Source organism: Thalia democratica, chromosome 7 (genome assembly GCF_965202585.1).
Source record: "Thalia democratica chromosome 7, ktThaDemo2.hap1.1, whole genome shotgun sequence".
NCBI classification, from domain to species: Eukaryota; Metazoa; Chordata; class Thaliacea; order Salpida; family Salpidae; genus Thalia; species Thalia democratica.
Window position 1 is genome coordinate 12,430,346 of NC_139171.1, and position 11,563 is coordinate 12,441,908.

The following is an 11,563-nucleotide window of genomic DNA, read 5'->3' on the forward strand; positions in this document are numbered from 1 at the left end:
CTTTCTTTTTTTACTGATATAGTTTAAATTATTAGTTTAGTTTAACTCTGTTTAAAACACTATTAGATAGATCATCCTGTGAGCATACTATTTGTATTGATAAGCGAATCTGCTCAATTCCGATAGCTAATTCGTAAGGCAAACATGTTGTAATAATCTACCTACATTTAGTAAGAAATACGTTGATTTATTGAAAATGATATGAAAAAATGAAAATAATTTATTCATTAGTGTTTTTTTATAAACACAGTTTTCGATTGTACCAACTAAAGTAAAATACATTCATTAATTAATCTAGTTTTTCATTCTCCTTTTTCTTTTATTCTTTTCTGTACACTGATTTCATTCTTAATATCTTTTAAACTACTTATTTAACGCCGTTACTTGGATGTAAAAAATATTAGAATAATTATTACTTGGTTAATGTAATTAATGTTTCGAAATTGTAAAACACTTAAAAGATTTTGGTTTTACAACTCAAAACAACAATACTAAAATATAACGTGTATTTTTCAACAAAAATGAATTACATACACATTTTTGCTACCAAAACTTTTGATTCTGATTAAAATGTCTTTATATGCAAACTAATTTAAAATTTGTTATGACATTTTCGGGTGGAAAAGTAAAAATTACCAAAGATGATCATACAGGAGCAAAAGCAATCGTTGTTGTGAGTGCTAAACAAGAATACAGCTACCAGTATCTGTTAGATGATAAAAAGTGGGTTAGAATAAACAAATATCCGCAGTTAGTAGGTAAAATTTTTGGGATTTATGAAATCAGCGACAAAGTCTACGTAGTTGACAAAAAAGGAATTTCAACACTGGACAACGAGTTTTACAAACTACCATCTGTTGAAAAGTACTATTTTTGCACATCATGTCTAGCTGGAAACAACATTCTAGTTTATCGAGATGTTTATTTAGATCCGGTTTGTGATATGTTAGATACAAAAACAAAAAAGTGATTGATTTTAGCTTTCAGATCATAAGACAACAGGAAACTTGTCTTTTTGCTGTTGTTCATTACTTAAATCAGTTTTGGATTGTCGGGGGAATGGAACCTTATTGCCCTGAAAAATACCTAAAAGAAGTAAACACAATACAAGTATACGATCCAGTTTCAAAAACAACGTCTTAATAACCAATAAAAATGATACAAGCAAGGAGAGGTCACAGAGTCATTGTTTATAAAGACAAGTTGTTTGTGTTTGGAGGACATGATGAAGAAAGTGTTCTAAACAGTGTAGAAATGTATTCACCAACTCCAAACAAGTTTGTAATGATGGCTCCAATGAAACACGCTAGAAGTGATTTTGCTTGTTGCAAAGTTGGAAACCTCGTTTATGTTATTGGTGGATCATATGACTTCCCAAAATCTATGGAATTCTACAACCTAGACACTAATGTTTGGAGAGATGGAGTTGACTCACCTGGATTTAAATCGAATTTTTATGCTTGTGCTGTTAACAAATTTATCTGCTGATAATTTTTTTAGTTTGGTTATTGAAAGCTTTTGATAAAATATGAAGTGTATATTAGTTAAGTATTAAATGTAGATGTTTTTTTTATTTCTTTTAACAGACAGTTTTAAACTTTAAAACTTTATAATAAGTTATTTTTATACAGTTATAATATTTCACTTTATTGATACTTCTTTTAAATATTTCCTAGCCATACACTTTTGTCATTAAGTGTGGCTTTTTACTTCCAGAATGTTAATTTTAACTAAAAATTCCTTCGTTATAATAAACGTTTGCTCTCAAATTGGTGTGATTCAGGTTTTAGAAAAAGTAATATGTTTATCTATTTTGTTCATAAACAATTTTGACATTAAAGTTAACTAAACAAACATTGTATAAATTTTTTCAAAAATATGTAGCTAAAACATTAATTAAGCTTTTTTTAAAATGTCTTTATAAGTATTTTTACACAACTTGTAAAAATCTAAGCAAATGATTAGTAAATAAAATGTCTTCAAAATTAACCACATCTAGTATTTGCCAACACTTAATAAGTATATAATTTCTCAGCGACTTCTTAAAATATGTCCAAATTATTTTATCTTTAAAAAAAAACATGGACGAAAGTTTACAGAACCTAAGTCTGGACTTTCATATGCCGTGACACAAACGCCAGTTAGCTTAAGGTTCGATCATACCATTTCGATCATCAGCCCACAAGCTTTTGCTAGACTAAAAGCCGATCTACCAAAATCTTGTGGTAATATACATATTTTCTATACGTACTATATTACGCTACGCGACCATCACAGAAATATGTAACAAGATATAACTTATCAATATTATTTACTATTTTTATAATAATATTACTTATTAATATTCCAATCGTATATTATTTTATTTCTTTCAAGGTTCTTTTTAACTTCAACTATTCACAAGCTATAATATTTAGTAAACGACAATGAATATAAGTAGAATGTAGAAAAGTACAAAGAAGAAACACAAGATAGTAACTAACTAAATTATAATATTAAGTTAAACAAAGCCAGGGTACAAGTAAGTACGAAAAAAGCTTTTAAACAAGTAAATAAACAGATTTTTTTTAACAAACCGTGTGACATAAAGTTAGTTTTCCAACTGAGTTACGCAAAACGTTTGCATTTCTAATGAATTAAGAACTTAAATTTGTTTTGTTTTTTTCGCCATATATATAATTTACGTTATTTTTAAAATCTAAAAGAGTATATATACCTGATTTTCTTTGATTATTTTATAAAATAACTGAAGAACTATTAGTCGTTAACAGCACATAATATAACTTATGATTTTGTATACATTACTGCTTAATATTGTATATCATTTTTGAAATTTGATTATGAAATACTGTTTGTGTTCAAAATACTTATCATATAATAGAAATCTATTTAGAGTCAACCGATTGCACTCTAAAAAAATCATTGCTTCAAAAGTGAAAACAGAATTAACATATTTAAATATCCTAACATTTGTTAGAAACATAGTTTTAAGATATTATCTTTAAAGAACACAAACCTTGCCAATTTCTTAAAAAGTTTTCAAACTCTTAAATATTGTATTTAGATTACTCATAAACTTAGGCATACTGAAAACTGTTTAGTAGTATGCAAAGCCTAAACGGGTCTATGTAAAACATTATTACTAAATTCAATCAAGAATGCAAAAGTTTTAAATATTACAAAGCATTTTCCTGTGTATATTAAGTCCACAGGATAAAAACGAGGTAATTAAACTATATTTAAAGATCAAATTTTGAAAATTGTGAGGAAGTTCGATAGTTGGTAGGAAAAACTTTGTTAATTAACTTAAGTTTTCAATTCAAAAACTTCAACATATGGACAAGGTAGCTTCTTAAGATAAAGTTAAACAATCTTTTCCAACATCCACACAAACTGTTGCTCTAAAGTGCTGCCAAAAAAAAAAGATTTTGAATACATTTGAATACAAATTATTTTCAAAATTACTAGTTTTTTCAATGTTAATAAATTTAATCTAAACTTTAAAAATTCTGAGGAGGTTCAATAACTAAATAGTTAAGATTTATTTTTATACTTATGTTTTTAATTAATAGACTTCAACATATTGAAAAAGATAGCTTCTTTAGATTAAGTTAAATAAATATCTACACAAACTGTTGCTCTAAAGTACTTACTAAAAATAGTTTTTAAATACATATAAATACAACTTATTTTCAAACCATTAGTTTTTTCAACATTAATAAATTTAAAATAATAATGGATTTAATTGGATTTTTACTATTTATGACATGAAAGTTAAAGGTTTATAAAACAAAGTAGAAATCTTACAGCGTATAAACAGTTTACTACCAACAAAGGTATAATTAATATATTAAGGTAAACGTAATTATATAATAACATTTCTTTAACAAGAAATCAAACTGTGTTTGTGATGTACGACTTTATAAGCAAAATATTTTTTCATACACCAAAATTCGGACCGAACTTTTTGAGCCACTTTTTTTGTCGTTCAAGCACTTAAAAAAAAACATATATAACAAAAAGAGCTTAGAAAAAATTTTCAACAACTTTCTATACAAAAAAGATTAATTGCTTAGCAGTTTGTGATAACCAATAAGTTTAAATCTAAATTAAGAACAAACATTTTTCTTACTTAAAAAGTTAAAGGAGAAAGGTCAAGAAAAAGCTGAAAATATGTTTAACTGTTAAAAAAGTAAATTAAAACTATCAATGCTAGAAACAAACTGTTAAAATATGAGTTTAACAATAGCTTAGAGAAATTCAAAGGCTGTGACAAAAACGTACAAAAAGTGACGTCACATAAATACCTTAGTAAATAAGTAAAGTAATAGTATAAATAGTTTAAATTTTATATACTTAAACGTTTCTTTTTTAGTGACAAAATTATTTTTTGTTATTTTTCGACTAAGTATTTATACAAATTTCATTACAAGTATTTTTTGTAATTAATAAAACTATTAAATAACATGAAAACGAGTTTTATGAATCACAACTATTTTTTATAAAACCAAATTATTCCGAAATTATTGTAATTGTGGCTGCTGATAATCAAAAACTTGTCAAATATGAAGTAGATTATTTGAAGAACAATGTATGATTGTTGTCAAGAAAAACTAAAGTAATCTGATAATAATTAAATAGATCAAAATAATACGAGTATTTAGTTGTAATATGTCTGTAGTTGTAAGAATTTTAAAAATAAATTACTTTACGTTCAAATTTCATTTTAAAGTTAAAAGTGGGTTAGTAATACATACTATATACATATATCGAAACTTTTTTAAAAAACAAAAAACTTTGTTTGGTATTTCAACTAGTTTTGCTTAAAAAATGCTTATTAAAAATCATTATTTGACATTTTAATATTTTTTTTTAAAGTATACACAAAAATCAAATTTTATAACAATATACAATTCATGCTTATTTCATCAGTTGTTTACTAAGCAATAAAAATAAAGTTTCAAATCTAGCTTTTATAGTGAAAATGTTATCAACTTAAAAGTAATAATAATAATAAAGTAAGGGGTAATTAGCAATTAATAAGTACATCTAATTATAATGCAACTAAAAAATAAATAAAACACACGTAACAACTTATAAAAAAAATTCTGAAAACAGTGAAACAGTATAATCAAGGTCTTTATAACTACATAATTTAGGTTTTCAGAACAAAACACATATAGCCTCAAGTTTAATTAAATCAAAAATGTTAAAACAATTTTTAATAATTTTAAATCTTCTTAAGTTATAATTACTTTCACATACAAAGATATTAACCAGGTGTTCTGTAATAGCAGATTTTTTAAAGCATTTACTACTCTGTTAGATTTACTTTCCTGTTACTCGTTTTACAAAATTCATTAATGCTTTTTGTATATCCTTTTTAATCCTTTTGTAAAGTTGCCTTGAAGTCATTCTGACATAATAATCTTCACAGAAGCCTTTAAATATGTAACTTATTTAAAAAAATTGTATTAGACAAAAGTTGACATCCTCAAATTTAGTTTTTAATTACAATATAATCAGTTTTAAAATATGCATAGAATTTGTTGTGAAAATATTTCATTGTATAATCAAAGATCAAAATATATGCGGTAGGAAAGACTTTAGGGGAGGAAAAGGTTTGGCGTTTTAAATTTAGGTTAAAACTAAATTAATTACAGTATAAACTTATAATAACATTAATTTTTGTTTTAGTTGCTCAAAACTAATATGATGAAGCACAAATAATTTCAAAAATGTTGAAGAACTACAACTTGATGTTTTACAAAAAAGGTTCAACAGTCAAAAAAACTTCTTTCAATAATCAACCGGCTAGTTTATATGAGTTGCTATATACTTTTTTATTCAAAAGTTAATACTTTTAACGACGAAGTAAACCAGTATAAAAACAGTACTATGTCTACAAACAAACAAAGGTAAAAGGTCGATTAAAAAGCAAGGTTGCAAAAACAAAAATAATCATATGCAATAGTGAAGGTTTTAGCAATTGTAATTAGTTTAAAGGAAAAGGATAGCCAAGATAAAGCTGAAAAGAGTGGAAAGACGTTATACTCTTGAAGAAGAAATTAACACTGTCAACGAGAAAGACAAGTCAATAAAAATTCAGTTTGATGAAGCTTCGCAGAAGTTGGAGGTTTGCGAACATTAAGTTGTAAGATGCTACAACAGAAAGAAAACCAATTTTGGTCAAATCGACAAACTTAAAAATGTTTTTAGTGAAGATGCCAAGTTCATTTTGTTTTTGATATATAAAATGAAAATACTTTGTATGAGTTGTTATACATTTTTTTATTAGCATTATAATTTCTGGTTTAAGTAAACCAGCTTAAGAACACAGTTGTGGTATCGAACAAAAAAAAAAACTAGTAGAGAAAAATAAAGATGCAAAATCAAATATAAATGTTTGCAGAATAATCATCTTAATGGAAATAATCTTGGAATATCACGAATAATACCGTGTATTTAACAAATATGTTGAAACCTGTTTCTTTTTAGGTTATGAGATAGTATTTTGGTTAAATAATGTCAAACAAAGCAGATAATTTAGAATAAAACTATTAGAAACCTCCAAAAGACAAAGCATGAGGATCTATCATTGAAAATAAATACACTAAACGAATATATAAGAACTTGGGTGGAATGAAAAAAACTTTCAAGATAAAATTCTTTAAAGAAATTAAAAAAGTTAGTCTTGCAATTCAATTTGCCTTGTTTTATTTTTAAAACTGAGAATCGCCGTCTTGATTTTTAGTTTTAGTCTATCTATTTTTATTAAAGCACATTCTTATGTTTAAATTATTATGAACAGTGTTTAATTTTATAGGTTTCTTGAAAGAAACATTTCTTTTTATCTTAAAAACGTTATCAGACACAAGCTGAGATCCTCAAGCATAAGTTAAAACAATCAACTTTTGAAACAATTGAATTAGATAAAGAAATTAACAACTTAAAAACTTGCATGAAGACTTTTTCTGAGAAAAAGGAAATTGTTGAATTAAAACTCAAATCTTAAGTTGAGGAAAAACGTGTTTTTAATTAAATGTCAAGATAATTTTCTTTATTTTTTTGTTGTGAAGAATATTAAGTTTTATTTTAAAAGCATACATTAATAACTTAAACCACTAAATATCGCGAAACTTACTTGTATAAATTACTACTTTTTTATTATAAGGAATACTTTTACTATACGAAGAAAACCAGCTTAAAAACTAAATTGTGGTGTCTTAGAAAAAAAGTAAATAAAAGAGGAAAATAAAGTTGCAAAAGAAGAACCAGTTTGAGAAAAGTTTTGCAGAAAAAATATTCTTGGATGAAACTATCGTTGGAATATCATGAATATTAAACTAATAACAATCAGTTTCTTTTTAAGTTAAAATATAGTATTTTGGTTAAATAAAAAGAACACAGTAGTTAGGTCGGTAAAAACGGATGAAAAACCTCCACAACACAAATCATGAGGATTTATTATTAAAAATAACTTCACTAAACAAACTTATAAAAACTTGGGAGAACTGAAAAAACACTTAAAGAACAACTTAAAATTTGTTTTAGACAACTTTAATCAGTAAAGGTATGATAAAAGAAAAATGTTTATAACTATATACTCTGGTAAAGTGTACTTTAGAAATGGTATAAAAAAGTTTTGTAGATTATTTTTTGTTTTACCTTAAAAAAAATTTAATCAGACAATTTTTTAAAAGATTCTACTGTTTAAAAATGAAACTGCAGTCCAAAAACTAAAAACAAAATTTAAAATGATGCTGTAAAAATTATTTGCACCATAGTAAAGTAGCTCCTGCTTCTGATAGTAAAACTTGTCAAAGGTTTTATGAATAACTGCTTCCTAGAAAAAAATATCGACTAAAACTATTTCAAGCAAAATTGTTATGTAGAGTACTACAAAAAAAAACTTCTACTTCAACAATTTTGCCTTTTTTATAAACATGATGTCAACTAAAACAAATCAAAGAGAAATTTAGATTATAATGAATTTTTTGTAGCCTATAAAACTAATACAGGCAAAAATTACAAGACTAAGGGTCCATATAAATGATCAAAAAAAAATAGTAATTAAAATATGACAAAGTGAACTATTTACTGCACAATGAAAGCAATGAAAAGACCGAAAAAAATAAAATGGTATTTAGTTTGAAAAAAAAAAATTGTTTTTCAGAAAATTAGAAGCTGCTTTTTGCAGATGCTTGATAAAATGAAGATAAAAAGTGGTTCAAATATTTAACTCTGAATTCTTTTTTTCAGAAATCAAAGAATAGAAATTAAAGTCCTATCTAACAAAATAGAATATTTACAGAGATTGAAAAGTTTGCTGCTTACTTGACAGAAGAAGCTTTCAGACAATTAGAACAAATTGATAACATATTTATAAAGTGTTCCTTTTAAGAAAAAAATTAGTATTACAAACTAATAATATTTTTATAAACAAAATTAAATTCAACATAAAAATTTTAAAAAGATTCAAGTGTTTTTATAGAGCCAAACATTAAAACAAAAGCTAGAATTTTAAAAGTCGTTTAAAGCAGTACAAAGTTTTTCTTATAACAGTAAAACTTGTCCATAGCTTTTATAATCAAATGCTTTTAAAGCAAGTAAAATGAGAACATAAACAATTTCAAACAAAAAGTGCCAACTAAACAAAGTTGTTTACTTAATAAATATTTCAAAACATAACTTGAATGAACTTTAAACTTTGCTTATTGCGTCATAACATAGAGGTAGAAATTTAAATCATTTTTGTAACTTCCTGCTAAAACATTAATTTAAAATAACATTATCAAGCTATTAGTGCTTTATGTCATACAAAACAGTTGGTTGATCATAAGGCTAAATGCCTTTTTTTAATACGGAGGTTTGATTTTTGAAAAAGAGTTTTTCGCAGGCCGAAATTCTTAAAGAAGTCTTAGCCGGCAGCGTAGCTCAAAAAATTAATACAATCAAAACTAAATGTATAATACAACAAATTAATTTTAAGTACTTGTTGCAAAAAAGCAAAGTTTTACTTGTTTATACAATTTAGTTGTTTTCTTGCTAAAAGTACATTGCTAATTAGCTCCCGTCTGATAACCAAAAGATGCTAATTCCTAATTAACTGTAACTGAAAAAGTTGACTTATTATGAAGAAAAACACCATCGTACAACTATTTATACTTTGTTTTAAAGTGTTTCTTCACATTTTTACTGAGTTTTACTCTTTTTTTTAATTTTTTTAATAAGTGTGTTAAGTCTAAATAATAAAAAATAAAATATCAATTAAATAAAAAAAGGTACACGAAACTCATTAAAAGGCGCACGATATTTTTAGATTACACAAAAAACTTTTTAGTCTTATTATTATATTTATTTAGTATAAGGGACATAGTTGAATGTTAAAGTTAAACATATATTTGGTTTATATATTAGCTTTAAATTTATTGGCCATTTTACTCTCATGACCTACTTTGGTATTAATTCTCACATATCATTCTTTATATAAAAAATTTCATTGAAGAAACAGCCGGCATATGATATAATAGAGACATTGCACAAAGCTCTTGTGAAGTCCATCGACTGACCTGGAGGAAGCTGTCATCAAGCTACTATCATGATTAAAGGACAAATTTAAAAAAGTCAATATTTTCCTTTTAAATATTATTAAAAGTCAATTAAAACATTCCATCTAAAGAAGAAAGATCCCTTTTGTTTTACTAAAGCTATTAATATTACCTACTTTTTAAACTAAACAGTTATTCCTATAAGGATATTCACATGATAAGGATGATATTAATTTAGTATAATTAAAATTTAAGGATAGTTTCTATATTTACAGGAAAGTTAAAGAATGTAAGTTCGATAAAAAATGCTTTAATTAAAGTATAAATGATTAAAGTACATCAATAATTGTTTATAAATAGATACAAGTTAGTAGTAATGAATAACTTAAAGTAACAATTTTAATTTAGTAACAATGTTCTATGATTACTAGTATGTTATATAAAATTTGGTGTTCAGTAGTACTACTTTTTAAAGTTTTTACATTTAAGTAATATGTTTAGGTTTTTAAATAAATGATTAAAATTACAAACTATGTTAAACAAACTAATTATTTTTCTATTTTCAAATTATAAAAAATAGAACAAGAAGTAACAAAAATAACTTAAGTATAAATATTATATTACTTTACTAATTATTATTTTAACTTTAATGTTTTTAAGTAGCTAATTTTTTTCTTTAATTAGTGTGGTATATAAGATAATATTGTTTTTCGTAGACCATTTTTAGAATTGAAGTTTTAGGTAAAAATGAGCTGACTTTGGCTTTTTTACAGTTTCTTCAAATTTCAAATTATCTTAATTTTCTTTTCAAAATCTTAGGCTTTTTTTTTGTCTACAAAATGTTTTTGTTATTCCACATTTATGTTTTATATTATTTTTATAGTAAATTTTAATAACTTTCAAAGCTTAAGTTAAACTAACAATCGGTTTCCAAAAGTGTTCAAAGTGACTCCTTTGAAGCCCTGATAGAAATTTAGAGGGCTATGAGTAGTAAAGGGGCCATAGGGGGTTATTAGGTCTTAAAACATGAAACTTAAACTAGATATTTTGGAGCTGATAATGGAGGAAAAAATTACTAAAAGATCTTTAGAGTAAACTACAGAAAAAAAAGTATACGTTGCTGTTGCCTATTTAAATGTTTTTTAATAGTAAGCTTGTTTACGAAAATTGTCATAAAATATTCAATTATTTATGACTTAATCTGTCATTATATGTTAATTTTTTGTATCATTATATCTTTATTAACTTTATAAATACTAAATCTTTTTTTCTACATAATACTTAACAAACTAAACATCATTGATATCAGTTAAAGAACTAACAAAACATCATTTTGTTATAGAATTTTTTAAAATATTGTTTAGATTTTTTATAATAGATACATTACTCAGTTTTTGTCTGGTTTATATAGTGTAGTCTCAAAGAGAATCTAGTATTTAAAAGATATTAAGTAAGGACTTACTTATGGTGAGTAGTACCAATAATCTGAGTTACCACAATCCATATCCTATAATGCATTTTTATGAATTTTATCACGTAATATCATCATTCTTTCTATATTTTTATTAATCATAATTATTTAACGTACTACATAAAAAAACTAATACGTTATTTCTAAATAATACTTAATTAAAAACACTTTATGGAATTTAATTTAAAAGTCAAACAAGTTATCATTTCGTAACAGAATTTTCTATAATGTCAGTAACTTGTGTAATTTGTCAAGAAGATATAAATTTTTGTACTGAAAAAACTTCAGTCTTGAACTGCGGACATCTATATCACAATGGATGTCTTCAGCAATGGCTTAGTAGCAATTCAACATGTCCTGAATGTAGATCTGAAGTTACAAGAAATAATTTTGTGCGAAACCTTTACCCTTCTAATAAAGAAAATGCAGAATCTGTGTACAGGGGACCATCTGATGAAACTAAAAGCATTTTAAAAGTTTACGAAGAATCCACAAAAAACCTGCAAAAAATGTTTACCGAAAGAATTGTAAATCTTGAAAA